Raw genomic sequence first — 13,006 nt, forward strand, 5'->3', positions numbered from 1 at the left:
ACTCCTTCCCCCTTAGCTGTACCACCAGTATTGGCCGCTGGGCGCCGCTACTGAGCCAAATGCGGTGGTGGTGTTGTTCTCCACATGGTAGCGTAGAATGACAGTCACGTGACTGGGCTGAGCTGTGCAGGGTCACCGTATCATGTGACCGGGAAATTGTAAATAAGGGAGGAGAGCTGTCTGAGGGATTATTACCATGGAGTGTAATGTGCTCTGCCCAGCTCTGTATTCAGTATCCGGAGTGTGTATCTTCCCATGATCCTCTACTGTGTGTGCTACACAACCATTGTCAGCTCTGCATCCTCCACCATCCCCAGTTATATGTTTTCCTCAAACATCAGTCCCGCCATTTCCAACCTCTGCCAAAAACTCGCCCCACCATCACTAACCTCTGTCATAGAGTCTTCTCTGTCACCACTAACCTCTGTCATAGAGTCTACTCTACCACTGCTAACCTCTGTCATAGAGTCTCCTCATCACCACTAACCTCTGTCATAGAGTCTCCTCCGTCACCACTAACCTCTGTCATAGAGTCTCCTCCGTCACCACTTACCTCTGTCATAGAGTCTCCTCCGTCACCACTAACCTCTGTCATAGAGTCTCCTCCGTCACCACTAACCTCTGTCATAGAGTCTCCTCCGTCACCACTAACCTCTGTCATAGAGTCTCCTCCGTCACCACTAACCTCTGTCATAGAGCCTCCTCCGTCACCACTAACCTCTGTCATAGAGTCTCCTCCGTCACCACTAACCTCTCATAGAGTCTCCTCCATCACCGCTAACCTCTGTCATAGAGTCTCCTCCATCACCGCTAACCTCTGTCATAGAGTCTCCTCCATCACCGCTAACCTCTGTCATAGAGTCTTCTCCGTCACCACTAACCTCTGTCATAGAGTATACTCTAAAACCTCTGTCATAGAGTCTCCTCTAAAACCTCTGTCATAGAGTCTCCTCTAAAACCTCTGTCATAGAGTCTTCTCCGTCACCACTAACCTCTGTCATAGAGTCTTCTCCGTCACCACTAACCTCTGTCATAGAGTCTTCTCCGTCACCACTAACCTCTGTCATAGAGTCTTCTCCGTCACCACTAACCTCTGTCATAGAGTCTTCTCCGTCACCACTAACCTCTGTCATAGAGTCTTCTCCGTCACCACTAACCTCTGTCATAGAGTCTTCTCCGTCACCACTAACCTCTGTCATAGAGTCTTCTCCGTCACCACTAACCCCTGTCATAGAGTCTTCTCCGTCACCACTAACCTCTGTCATAGAGCCTCCTCCGTCACCACTAACCTCTGTCATAGAGTCTTTTCTGTCACCACTAACCTCTGTCATAGAGTCTTCTCCGTCACCACTAACCCCTGTCATAGAGTCTTCTCCGTCACCACTAACCTCTGTCATAGAGCCTCCTCCGTCACCACTAACCTCTGTCATAGAGTCTTTTCTGTCACCACTAACCTCTGTCATAGAGTCTTCTCCGTCACCACTAACCTCTGTCATAGAGCCTCCTCCGTCACCACTAACCTCTGTCATAGAGTCTCCTCCGTCACCACTAACCTCTGTCATAGAGTCTTCTCTGTCACCACTAACCTCTGTCATAGAGTCTTCTCCGTCACCACTAACCTCTGTCATAGAGTCTTCTCCGTCACCACTAACCTCTGTCATAGAGTCTTCTCCGTCACAACTAACCTCTGTCATAGAGTCTTCTCTGTCACCACTAACCTCTGTCATAGAGTCTTCTCCGTCACCACTAACCTCTGTCATAGAGTCTTCTCCGTCACCACTAACCTCTGTCATAGAGTCTTCTCCGTCACCACTAACCTCTGTCATAGAGTCTTCTCCGTCACCACTAACCTCTGTCATAGAGTCTTCTCCGTCACCACTAACCTCTGTCATAGAGTCTTCTCCGTCACCACTAACCTCTGTCAAAGGTTTTCCCCCACCATTGCTAACGTCGGCCATAGACTCTCCCCTACCACTGCTAACTTCTCTCATGGATTCTACTACGCCACCGCTAATCTTTGTGATATACTCTCTTGTACCACTGCTAACCTTGTCATAGGCTTTCCACCACCACTGCTAACCTCCGTCATAGGCTCTCTCTCACCACCATTACCTTTGCAATAGGCTTTTCACTAACACTGCTGCTAACTTTTGTTTTAGGCTCTCCCCCACCACCGCTAATGTTTGTCATATGCTTTTCGCCCTCACCACTATCCTTTAGTTCTACTCCACCATCACTAACCTTTCTCAAAGGCTCTTTGAAACCACCACTATTCTTTGTCATAGGCTCTCCCCACACCAATATCCTTTGTCATAGGCTCTCTCCCACTGCCACTATCCATTTTTATAGATTCTCCCTCACCACTGTTAACCATTCTCATAGGCTCTCCGCCGCCACCACCACCATCCTTTGTTATAAGCTCTCCCCCACCACTTATAACCTTTGTCATATGCTCTCCCCCCACTGCCGCTATCCTTTGGTAGCGATTCTCCCCCACCACTTATAACCTTTGTCATAGGCTCCCCCTACCACAGCTAACCTTTGTGATAGGCTCTACCCCTCCAATGCTAACTTTGTCATAGGCTCTCCCCCACCACCCCTAAACTTTGTCATAATCTCTTCCTGTCAAAGCTAACGTTTTTCATGGGCTACCCACCACTATCGCTTACCTGTATCATGGGCTATCCCCCACCACAGCTAATGTCTGTCATAGTCTCTACCTGTCACAAGTAACTTCTGTCAAAGGCTCTGCCTTTCTCTCTCTATCACAATTCCATGAGTGTGTCTTGGTATGTGGCAACACACTGTTTTAATGCTTATTCGGTTGCCGACCGCCGCATGTACATATACGTCCACAGAATGGCACATACAGGCATATGGGCGTACATGTACGTCCCCGCCTTTCCGCGGATCGGGGGTCCGATCGGGACCCCCCCCCCCCGTACATGCGGCGGTCGGAAACCCGCGGGGAGCGATCCGGGCCGAGGGCGCGGCTATTCGAATAGCCGCCCCTCGCGATTGCTCCCCGGAGCTGAAGAACGGGGAGAGCCGTGTGTAAACACGGCTTCCCCGTGCTTCACTGTGGCGGCTGCATCGATCAAGTCATCCCTTTTATAGGGAGACTCGATCGATGACGTCAGACCTACAGCCACACCAGTTGTAAACACACTAGCCTAACTCCTTCAGCGCCCCCTGTGGTTAACTCCCAAACTGCAACTGTCATTTTCACAATAAAGAATGCAATTTAAATGCATTTTTTGCTGTGAAAATGACAATGGTCCCAAAAATGTGTCAAAATTGTCCGAAGTGTCCGCCATAATGTCGCAGTCATGAAAAAAAAAACGCTGATCGCCGCCATTAGTAGTAAAAAATGTTTTTTAAAAAATGCAATAAAAATATCCCCTATTTTGTAAACGCTATAAATTTTGCGCAAACCAAATCGATAAACGCTTATCGCATTTTTTTTTTACCAAAAATATGTAGAAGAATACGTATCGGACTAAACTGAGGGAAAAAAATTATTTATATATGTTTTTGGGGGATATTTATTACAGCAAAAAGTAAAAAATATAGCATTTTTTTCAAAATTGTCGCTCTATTTTTGTTTATAGCGCAAAAAATAAAAAACCGCAGAGGTGATCAAATACCACCAAAAGAAAGCTCTATTTGTGGGGAAAAAAGGACGCCAATTTTGTTTGGGAGCCACATCGCACGACCGCGCAATTGTCTGTAAAAGTGACGCAGTGCCGAATCGCAAAACCTGGCTTGGGCATTTAGCTGCCTAAAGGTTCGGGTTAACCGGTTATTGAATAAAATAAACAACTTTAATGAACAGAAAGTAAAAAGAAAAAACACATACTTAGCAGTCCAAGAAGTCCAGCTCTGTCCCAAGCCCAAGCCACCATCTTGGATTTGGGAGCTGGCTGTGAATTCCTGATTAGTCATAGCCAGCCCCCTTTTGCCCATTCATGATATGCACCAACTGGGGACTAGACTCGAGCTTTATGAGATGTATTACAGGAGGCAGCAGACGGGAAGTCAGACACAGCCCAAAGTCATCCTCATCTGACCAAAGAATGAGGAAGTGGGGGCAAGTACCTTCTGGAAAAGAGAAAAAAAACATCCACATTTTTAAAAGTGAGAGGGGAGGGCATGGACTAGGATAAAAGGTGACTGAAGATCTGCTTTAAAAGCCAACTTCAACCACTTAAATGTTTCTCTATATAACTATTTGTACTTAACTTGAAACCATAGTTAATATAAATTATACATAAAAGCTAACTCCACCTTTTGGACCGTGTTTCATGTTACACACATATTTCGGGTTTAGCATGAAACATGGTCAGAGTCCACAGCCCCTGATTCCAAAGAGTCTACATCCATGATCAACTGGTCATAGTTGCAATGCTTTGCAATTCAAATGCAAAAAAAAATGCACATTTTTGCTTATTGCTTTTTATTTTGCAAAATGTTGAATTCTCCTTTAATCTGCTAAAGCAGGGGTGCCTAACCAGTGGCCCGCGGAGCCCTCTGATGTGGCCCGCAACCTCCTGCTCTGGGATGGAATGGAATAGAATAGAATACGGTTACTAAAGGTCAGTTTATTACTAAAATCACAGGGTATATATGGGCATATATGTTCTTACATAGTTAGTCAGGCTGAAAAAAGACACAAGTCCATCCAGTTCAACCACAAAAAATAAACAAACAAAATAAAAAAACACAATACAATCCCATACACCCAACTCCATACCCACAGTTGATCCAGAGGAAGGCAAAAAACCCCAGCAGAGCATGATCCAATTTGCTACAGCAGGGGAAAAAATTCCTTCCTGATCCCCCGAGAGGCAATCGGATTTACCCTGGATCAACTTTACCTACAAATCTTAGTACTCAGTTATTTTATGTACATTTAGGAAAGAATCCAGGCCTTTCTTAAAGCAATCTACTGAGCTGGCCAGAACCACCTCTGGAGGGAGTCTGGTTCCACATTTTCACAGCTCTTACTGTGAAAAAACCTTTCCGTATTTGGAGGTGAAATCTCTTGTCCTCTAGACGTAAAGAGTGCCCTCTTGTCCCCAGTGTTGACCGTAAAGTGAATAACTCAACACCAAGTCCACTGTATGGACCTCTTATATATATTTGTACATGTTGATCATATCCCCCCTTATTCTCCTCTTCTCAAGAGTGAATAAATTCAGTTCCTCTAATCTTTCCTCATAGCTGAGCTCCTCCATGCCTCTTATCAGTTTGGTTGCCCTTCTCTGCACTTTCTCCAGTTCCCCGATATCCTTTTTGAGAACTGGTGCCCAAAACTGAACTGCATATTCCAGATGAGGTCTTACTAATGATTTGTACAGGGGCAAAATGATATCTCTGTCTCTGGAGTCCATACCTCTCTTAATACAAGAAAGGACTTTGCTCGCTTTGGAAACCGCAGCTTGGCATTGCATGTTATTATTGAGCTTATGATCAACTAAAACCCCCAGATCCTTCTCCATTACAGATCCCCCAGTTGTACTCCCCCTAGTATGTATGATGCATGCATATTCTTAGCCCCCAAGTGCATAACTTTACATTTATCAACATTAAACCTCATCTGCCACTCAGTCGCCCAATTAGACAGAGCATTGAGGTCGACTTGTAAATTGGCGACATCCTGCAAGGACGTTATTCCACTGCATAGCTTGGTGTCATCTACAAAGACAGAAATGTTACTTTTGATCTCAGACCCAATATCATTTATAAATATATTGAAAAGTAAGGGTCTGCAGTGGTTACTGGGCTGCTTTCAAACTGATTGTAGGTAAACTGCTCTGCACCTGTCAATGAGCCATAGACTTCTTGTCAGAAACCATGAATCAGACCGAGACAGAAGTACAGTTAAATCACGCTTGTTTAATAATACTAATAAAAAGATAAACAGAGTAAGCGTAGTCAAAACATATAAAACAATATATGCTATCATATAATATATTAGGCAGCGCTTCAAAAAATACAGTGCCTTGCGAAAGTATTCGGCCCCCTTGAACTTTGCAACCTTTTGCCACATTTCAGGCTTCAAACATAAAGATATAAAACTGTAATTTTTTTGAAGAATCAACAAGTGGGACACAATCATGAAGTGGAACGAAATTTATTGGATATTTCAAACTTTAAAAAAAAATAAAAAACGGAAAAATTAGGCGTGCAAAATTATTCATCCCCTTTACTTTCAGTGTAGCAAACTCTCTCCAGAAGTTCAGTGAGGATCTCTGAATGATCCAATGTTGACCTAAATGACTAATGATTATAAATAGAATCCACCTGTGTGTAATCAAGTCTCCGTATAAATGCACCTGCACTGTGATAGTCTCAGAGGTCCGTTTAAAGCGCAGAGAGCATCATGGAGAACAAGGAACACACCAGGCAGGTCCGAGATACTGTTGTGGAGAAGTTTAAAGCCGAATTTGGATACAAAAAGATTTCCCAAGCTTTAAACATCCCAAAGGGGCACTGTGCAAGTGATAATATTGAAATGGAAGGAGTATCAGACCACTGCAAATCCACGAAGACCTGGCCGTCCCTCTAAACTTTCAGCTCATACAAGGAGAAGACTGATCAGAGATGCAGCCAAGAGGCCCATGATCACTCTGGATGAACTGCAGAGATCTACAGCTGAGGTGGGAGACTCTGTCCACAGGACAACAATCAGTCCCTGTATACTGCACAACTCTGGCCTTTATGGAAGAGTGGCAAGAAGAAAGCCATTTCTTAAAGATATCCATAAAAAGTGTTGTTTAAAGTTTGCCACAAGCCACCTGGGAGACACGCCAAACATGTGGAAGAAGGTGCTCTGGTCAGATGAAACCAAAATCGAACTTTGGCAACAATGCAAAACAGCTCATCACCCTGAACACACCATCCCCACTGTCAAACATGGTGGTGGCAGCATCATGGTTTGGGCCTGCTTTTCTTCAGCAGGGACAGGGAAGATGGTTAAAATTGATGGGAAGATGGATGGAGCCAAATACAGGACCATTCTGGAAGAAAACCTGATGGAGTCTGCAAAAGACCCGAGACTGGGGCCCCGTACAGACGAGCGGACAGTCCGATGAAAACGGTCCGCCGGACCGTTTTCATCGGACATGTCCGCTCGGAGATTTTGGTCTGATGGCTGTACACACCATCAAACCGAAATCCGCGCGGACAGACAGCGTGGTGACGTGGCGGTGACGTTGACGTTGCCACGTCACCAAACCAGGAAGTAAAATACTTCCACGCAAGCGTCGAATCCATTCGACGGCGCATGCGCCGTTCGTTAGGCGCGTTATTTACGTGGGGTCACGATTAATTTAAATACAACACGCCCACAACCTGCCTACTTTGAATTACGCGCGCTTACGCCGGCCCATTTACTCTACGCCGCCGTAACTTAGGACGCAAGTGCTTTGTGAATACTGCACTTGCCTCCCTACGTGAATCTGGGCCTGAATGTGACTGAAAAGTACTAAAAAATTATTGACACATGTAGCGCTACTCCCTCAGGAGCCGCTGGTTGTTGTTGGGATCGGCATATTAAGTTACCTTTCAGTGTTGTCTAGGGGTGTAAGTTGATCAGTAGAGTAGCTTAGAGTAGTGAGCGAATGTCCAGTCATTGAATAAAGGTTTTCAAATGCTTTCCAGGCCCAACATGGCCAACATCAACATGAGGTATAGCAAGAAGGTTGATGAAGCAGAAGAGAACTTTGCAGTATCAGGCCTGGATATGAACCGAACAATCCTGCTCTCAGTAGTATCAATCGCAATTCGTCGCCACTCTAGCCAGAGTGGGTGAAGTGCCCCCGGACAGACTCCTGTCATGAGCCTGGCAGCCAAAGTGTCACTTTAGGTTACTGGGAGGAACAGGCCTCTGCCACAGGCTTAGTAATTAAATGAACTGAATAGATTGAGCGAATCCTCCCAGTAGATTAACCACTTCCCGACCTCCTCATGTACATTTACGTCGGCAGAATGGCACGGACAGGCACAATCACGTACCTGTACGTCCTCTGCTAGACGTGGGTGGGGGGTCCAATCAGGACCCCCCCCCCCCCGGTACATGCGGAGGTCGGGTCCGCTCGGGGAGCGATCCGGGACGACGGCGCGGCTAATTGTTTATAGCCGCTCCGTCACGATCGCTCCCTGGAGCTGAAGAACGGGGAGAGCCGTGAATAAACACGGCTTCCCCGTGCTTCACTGTGGCGGCGCATCGATCGGGTGATCCCCTTTATAGGGGAGATCCGATCGATGACGTCAGTCCTACAGCCACACCCCCCTACACTAGTAAACACATGCACAGTGATCCCTAAATGTTACAGCGCCCCCTGTGTTTTTTTTTTTTTTTTGAAAAATATTTTTATTGGAGATTTTTATACACATTAAACATCACATTTTAGACAAGACTAGACACAGACAGCTCAACCTCATACGACTCTTAAGGAGAGGTAGTTGGTACAACAGAGGGATAATATCATCTACCGTGCAAACATGTTAAATAGGCTGAAACCTGCAGTGAACGGCATATAGATACAGGGGGGGAGAATGGGAAAAAGGAGGTGTCACATCTCAAACCCTCAACCCGCAGTCTCGGATTCTTCCACCCAGACCCGCCATACCTTATCAAATTTCAGCGGGCAACCGCGATTGGCATACGTGTCTTTGTATAAGGGTAAGCTGGCATTCACCAGGCGCCGCCACTGCGCAAGGGACGGGGGCGAGGGCTTCTTCCAATGCATAGCTATGTTCTTGCGGGCATAAAAAAGCAACAGGCTCACCAGGGTACGTCTAGCTGAGGATCGGACAACATTCTCAATTATGCCCAGGAGGCATACCTCCATAGTGAAAGGAAGTGATGTGCCAGCAATCCTGTTGGTCAGTTCCAGCACAGCCTCCCAATAGTGCATCACCTCTGGGCACCGCCAGAAAATATGGGGGAAGTCGCCCGGGGAGGCGTCGCAGCGCCAGCACTTCTGTGAGTGTGAAGGGTTCATCTTGTGTAACCTGTAGGGGGTGAAGTATGCTCTATGCACTATTTTGTATTGGACCAATCTATCACGAACAGACACCAACGTAGTGAAGGGAAGGTCCCATATGTCATCCCAGTCGTCCGTATCTAGCGTGGGGATGTCCCTCTGCCACCTGGCTCGCAGCCCGTCCAGGGGAGGGAGGGACACAAAGAGTAGGTAGGAGTATAGGTGTGATGTGGGCTTTACACAACAATTAAATCTGAGTGTCCTCTCCAGCTCCGACTGGGCCACGATACAGGAGGACGAAGGGAACTGCGCCGAAAAAGCATGTGAAAGTTGGAGGTACCTGAAACAGTAGTGAGTGGGCAGGTTGAACTCAGATGAGAGCTCGGCAAAGGACTTCAACGTGTTCTGCGACACAATGTGGGAGATCAGTTTTACGCCGTGCTTCGACCACGCGAGGGGATCTAACAACCTATAGAGGTGATTCAGGGAGGGGTTTTTCCAGATTGGGGCGTTAGGTGAAATTTCAGTGGGCTTGCATTTTTCGATGGCTAGGCCGGTCCGCCATGCCCTCAGGGTGGTAAGCATGGAGGGAGTGAGAGAGTATGGCGCACGGGGGCCCCGAAACAGCAAGAGCTGGAGGGCCTCCAGCGAGCCAACCACCGACGCCTCGAGAGCAGTGGAAGTGTTGGTGCCATCCGGCCGCAGCCACCAGGCCGCCGTTACCAGTTGGGCGGCGAGGTAGTACTTGTAGCAATCAGGAAATGCCATCCCACCCTGCGTTCTCGGCCTCATTAAGGTGGATAGTTTGTACCTCGGCGGGGAGGACCCCCAGATAAAGGAAGAAAAGAGTTGGTTCAGTTTGGCAAAAAAGGCCCTAGGCACCCACTGCGGCGAATGACGAAAAAGATAAAGAAGTTTGGGAACTATTTTCATTTTAAGCAGGTTCACCCTCCCCCAGACCGATAGAGGGAGGTTGCCCCAGGCTTTAAACTTGGATTGGGCGTCCACCAGAACCGGAGTAAGATTAAGGGGGACAAAGTCAGAAGCCGAGGTTGAAATATGTACCCCCAAGTATTTGAACGTGTCCACCCAGCAAAGGGGGTTATCAGGGGGGGATGTGGATCTGGCCGCCTGGTCTATCGGGAACAGGAGAGATTTGGACCAATTCACTTTGAGCCCGGTGACCGGGGCAAAGGTGTCCAGAACAGACAAAGCGCCTTGCAGGGAGGGGCCTGCGTCATTTAGGAAAAGCAACATATCGTCGGCGTATAGGGCCACCCTCTCCTCTAACATACCTACCCTGAGCCCCTTAATATGGAGGGATGTGCGAAGAGCCTCTGCCACAGGTTCGATGGCAAGGGCAAATAGGGCCGGGGAAAGGGGGCAGCCTTGCCTAGTACCACGAGAAAGCTGGAAGGGAACAGAAACTCCACCGCCCAAACGCACCGACGAAGTGGGGGCCCTGTAAATTACCTGCAGCCAAGTTATAAAAAGCAAGGGGAATCCCATCCGACGCAGGGTCTCCCATAGGAAGGGCCACTCGACCGTGTCGAAGGCCTTTTCCACGTCCAATGAGGCCACAGTCCTCGTTCCGGTGTTTAGGTGCTGGGTGTGAATGTTTGTAAAAAGCCTCCTAAGATTGACGTCCGTAGACCTTTTGGGCATGAACCCCGTCTGGTCAGAGGCGCCCCCTGTGTTTAACTCCCAAACTGCAACTGTCATTTTCACAATAAACAATGCAATTTAAATGCATTTTTTGCTGTGAAAATGACAATGGTCCCAAAAATGTGTCAAAATTGTCCGAAGTGTCCGCCATAATGTCGCAGTCACGAAAAAAAACGCTGATCGCCGCCATTACTAGTAAAAAAAATAAAAAAAATAAAAATGCAAAAAAACTATCCCCTATTTTGTAAACGCTATAAATTTTGCGCAAACCAACCGATAAATGATTATTGCGATTTTTTTTTACCAAAAATAGGTAGAAGAATACGTATCGGCCTAAACTGAGGAAATTTTTTTATATATATATATATATATATATATATATATATATATATATATATATATATATATATATATATATATATATATATATATATATATATATGTTTTTGGGGGATATTTATTACAGCAAAAAGTAAAAAATATTGATTTTTTTTTAAAATTGTCGCTCTATTTTTGATTATAGCGCAAAAAATAAAAACCGCAGAGGTGATCAAATACCACCAAAAGAAAGCTCTATTTGTGGGGAAAAAAGGACGCCAATTTTGTTTGGGAGCCACGTCGCACGACCGCGCAATTGTCTGTTAAAGCGACGCAGTCCCAAACTGTAAAAAACCCTTGGGTCTTTAGCCAGCATATTGGTCCGGGGCTTAAGTGGTTAAGTTGAGGTCACCGGGTGACAGTTAAAGGGTCACTAAAGGAAAAACATTTTTTTGCTGAAATGACTGTTTATTGGGTATAGAGACATAAAAGTTAACTGATTCCTTTTAAAAATGATTAAAAATGTAATTTAGTCTATCATATAATGTGCCTCTAGTTTCACTTTCGGTTTTAAAGGACATACATGAAGTTCCGGGTGAGAGGTGAGTCGGGAAGACTCACAGAACAAAAACAAACAAATCCAGGGCAGTGTTTTGTTTTTAAAATAAATCTGATTGGTTCTGAGGAGTTTTAGACACACAGTAATGACAGCTTAGACCACCGTGAAAAGCTCCCAGTACCATGGTTATAAGGAAACGGGCAACTAGGAAGTGTGGAGATCACAGCAGAATTACATCAACTTCAAAGCAAAAACGAACAATGAGGACATGAAACCAGTACTGCAGTAAGGTAAAGGAAGCTATTTAGCTAAAAAAAAAAAATCCTTTAGTGACCCTTTAAAGCGTACCTGTCAATGTCCCGGTCACCAGATCCCTGATGGTTCGTTCAAGCCCTATTGGACAACCTGCCTCCGGGTTCTCCTCATGCCGATCCCCCAATCGAGCGGCATCCAGCCTGGGAACCTTTCAATAGAACTGGGGACCCAGTATGTCACTGGGGCCCCTGTCAGCAACATGGAACTCCGCTCTATAGATCCTCACGTGTCATGCTGGGTATTGCAGGATCTGTAGATCCTCACGTGTCATGCTGGGTATTGCAGGCTCTGTAGATCCTCACGTGTCATGCTCGGTATTGGAGGCTCTGTAGATCCTCACGTGTCATGCTCGGTATTGGAGGCTCTGTAGATCCTCACGTGTCATGCTGGGTATTGCAGGCTCTGTAGCTCCTCAGGTGTCATGCTGGGTATTGCAGGCTCTGTAGATCCTCAGGTGTCATGCTGGGTATTGCAGGCTCTGTAGATCCTCAGGTGTCATGCTGGGTATTGCAGGCTCTGTAGCTCCTCAGGTGTCATGCAGGCTCTGTAGATCCTCAGGTGTCATGCTGGGTATTGCAAGCTCTGTAGCTCCTCAGGTGTCATGCTGGGTATTGCAGGCTCTGTAGCTCCTCAGGTGTCATGCTGGGTATTGCAGGCTCTGTAGATCCTCACGTGTCATGCTGGGTATTGCAGGCTCTGTAGATCCTCACGTGTCATGCTGGGTATTGCAGGCTCTGTAGATCCTCACGTGTCATGCTGGGTATTGCAGGCTCTGTAGCTCCTCAGGTGTCATGCTGGGTATTGCAGGCTCTGTAGATCCTCAGTTATGTATTGCAGGCTCTCTAGATCCTAAGTTATCATGTATTGTAGGCTCTGTAGATCCTCAGTTGTCATGTATTGCAGACTCTGTAGACTGATCTTTAGACTGCTCTGTAGATCCTCAGTTGTCGTGTATTGCAGGGTCTGTAGACTGCTCTGTAGATCCTCAGGTGTCATTTATTATAGGCTCTATATATCCTTAGCTGCCATGTTTTGGAAGCTCTGTAGACTGACACAACATACAGCGGCTCTGTGGCGCAATGGATAGCGCATTGGACTTCTAGAGAGGATGAGTGAAGACATTCAAAGGTTGTGGGTTCGAGTCCCACCAGAGTCG

At 46.5% G+C, this 13,006-nt stretch overlaps 1 non-coding gene across 1 annotated transcript; it reads left to right on the top strand.

The window, feature by feature from the left end:
* The first annotated feature begins 12,915 nt into the window (after nucleotides 1–12,915).
* On the top strand, nucleotides 12,916–13,006 carry TRNAR-UCU. Its single transcript is given in 2 exon segments — nucleotides 12,916–12,952; nucleotides 12,971–13,006. It is a non-coding gene; the product is annotated as a tRNA-Arg (tRNA).

Source organism: Rana temporaria, chromosome 9 (assembly GCF_905171775.1).
Source record: "Rana temporaria chromosome 9, aRanTem1.1, whole genome shotgun sequence".
In the NCBI taxonomy this organism is placed as follows: domain Eukaryota; kingdom Metazoa; phylum Chordata; class Amphibia; order Anura; family Ranidae; genus Rana; species Rana temporaria.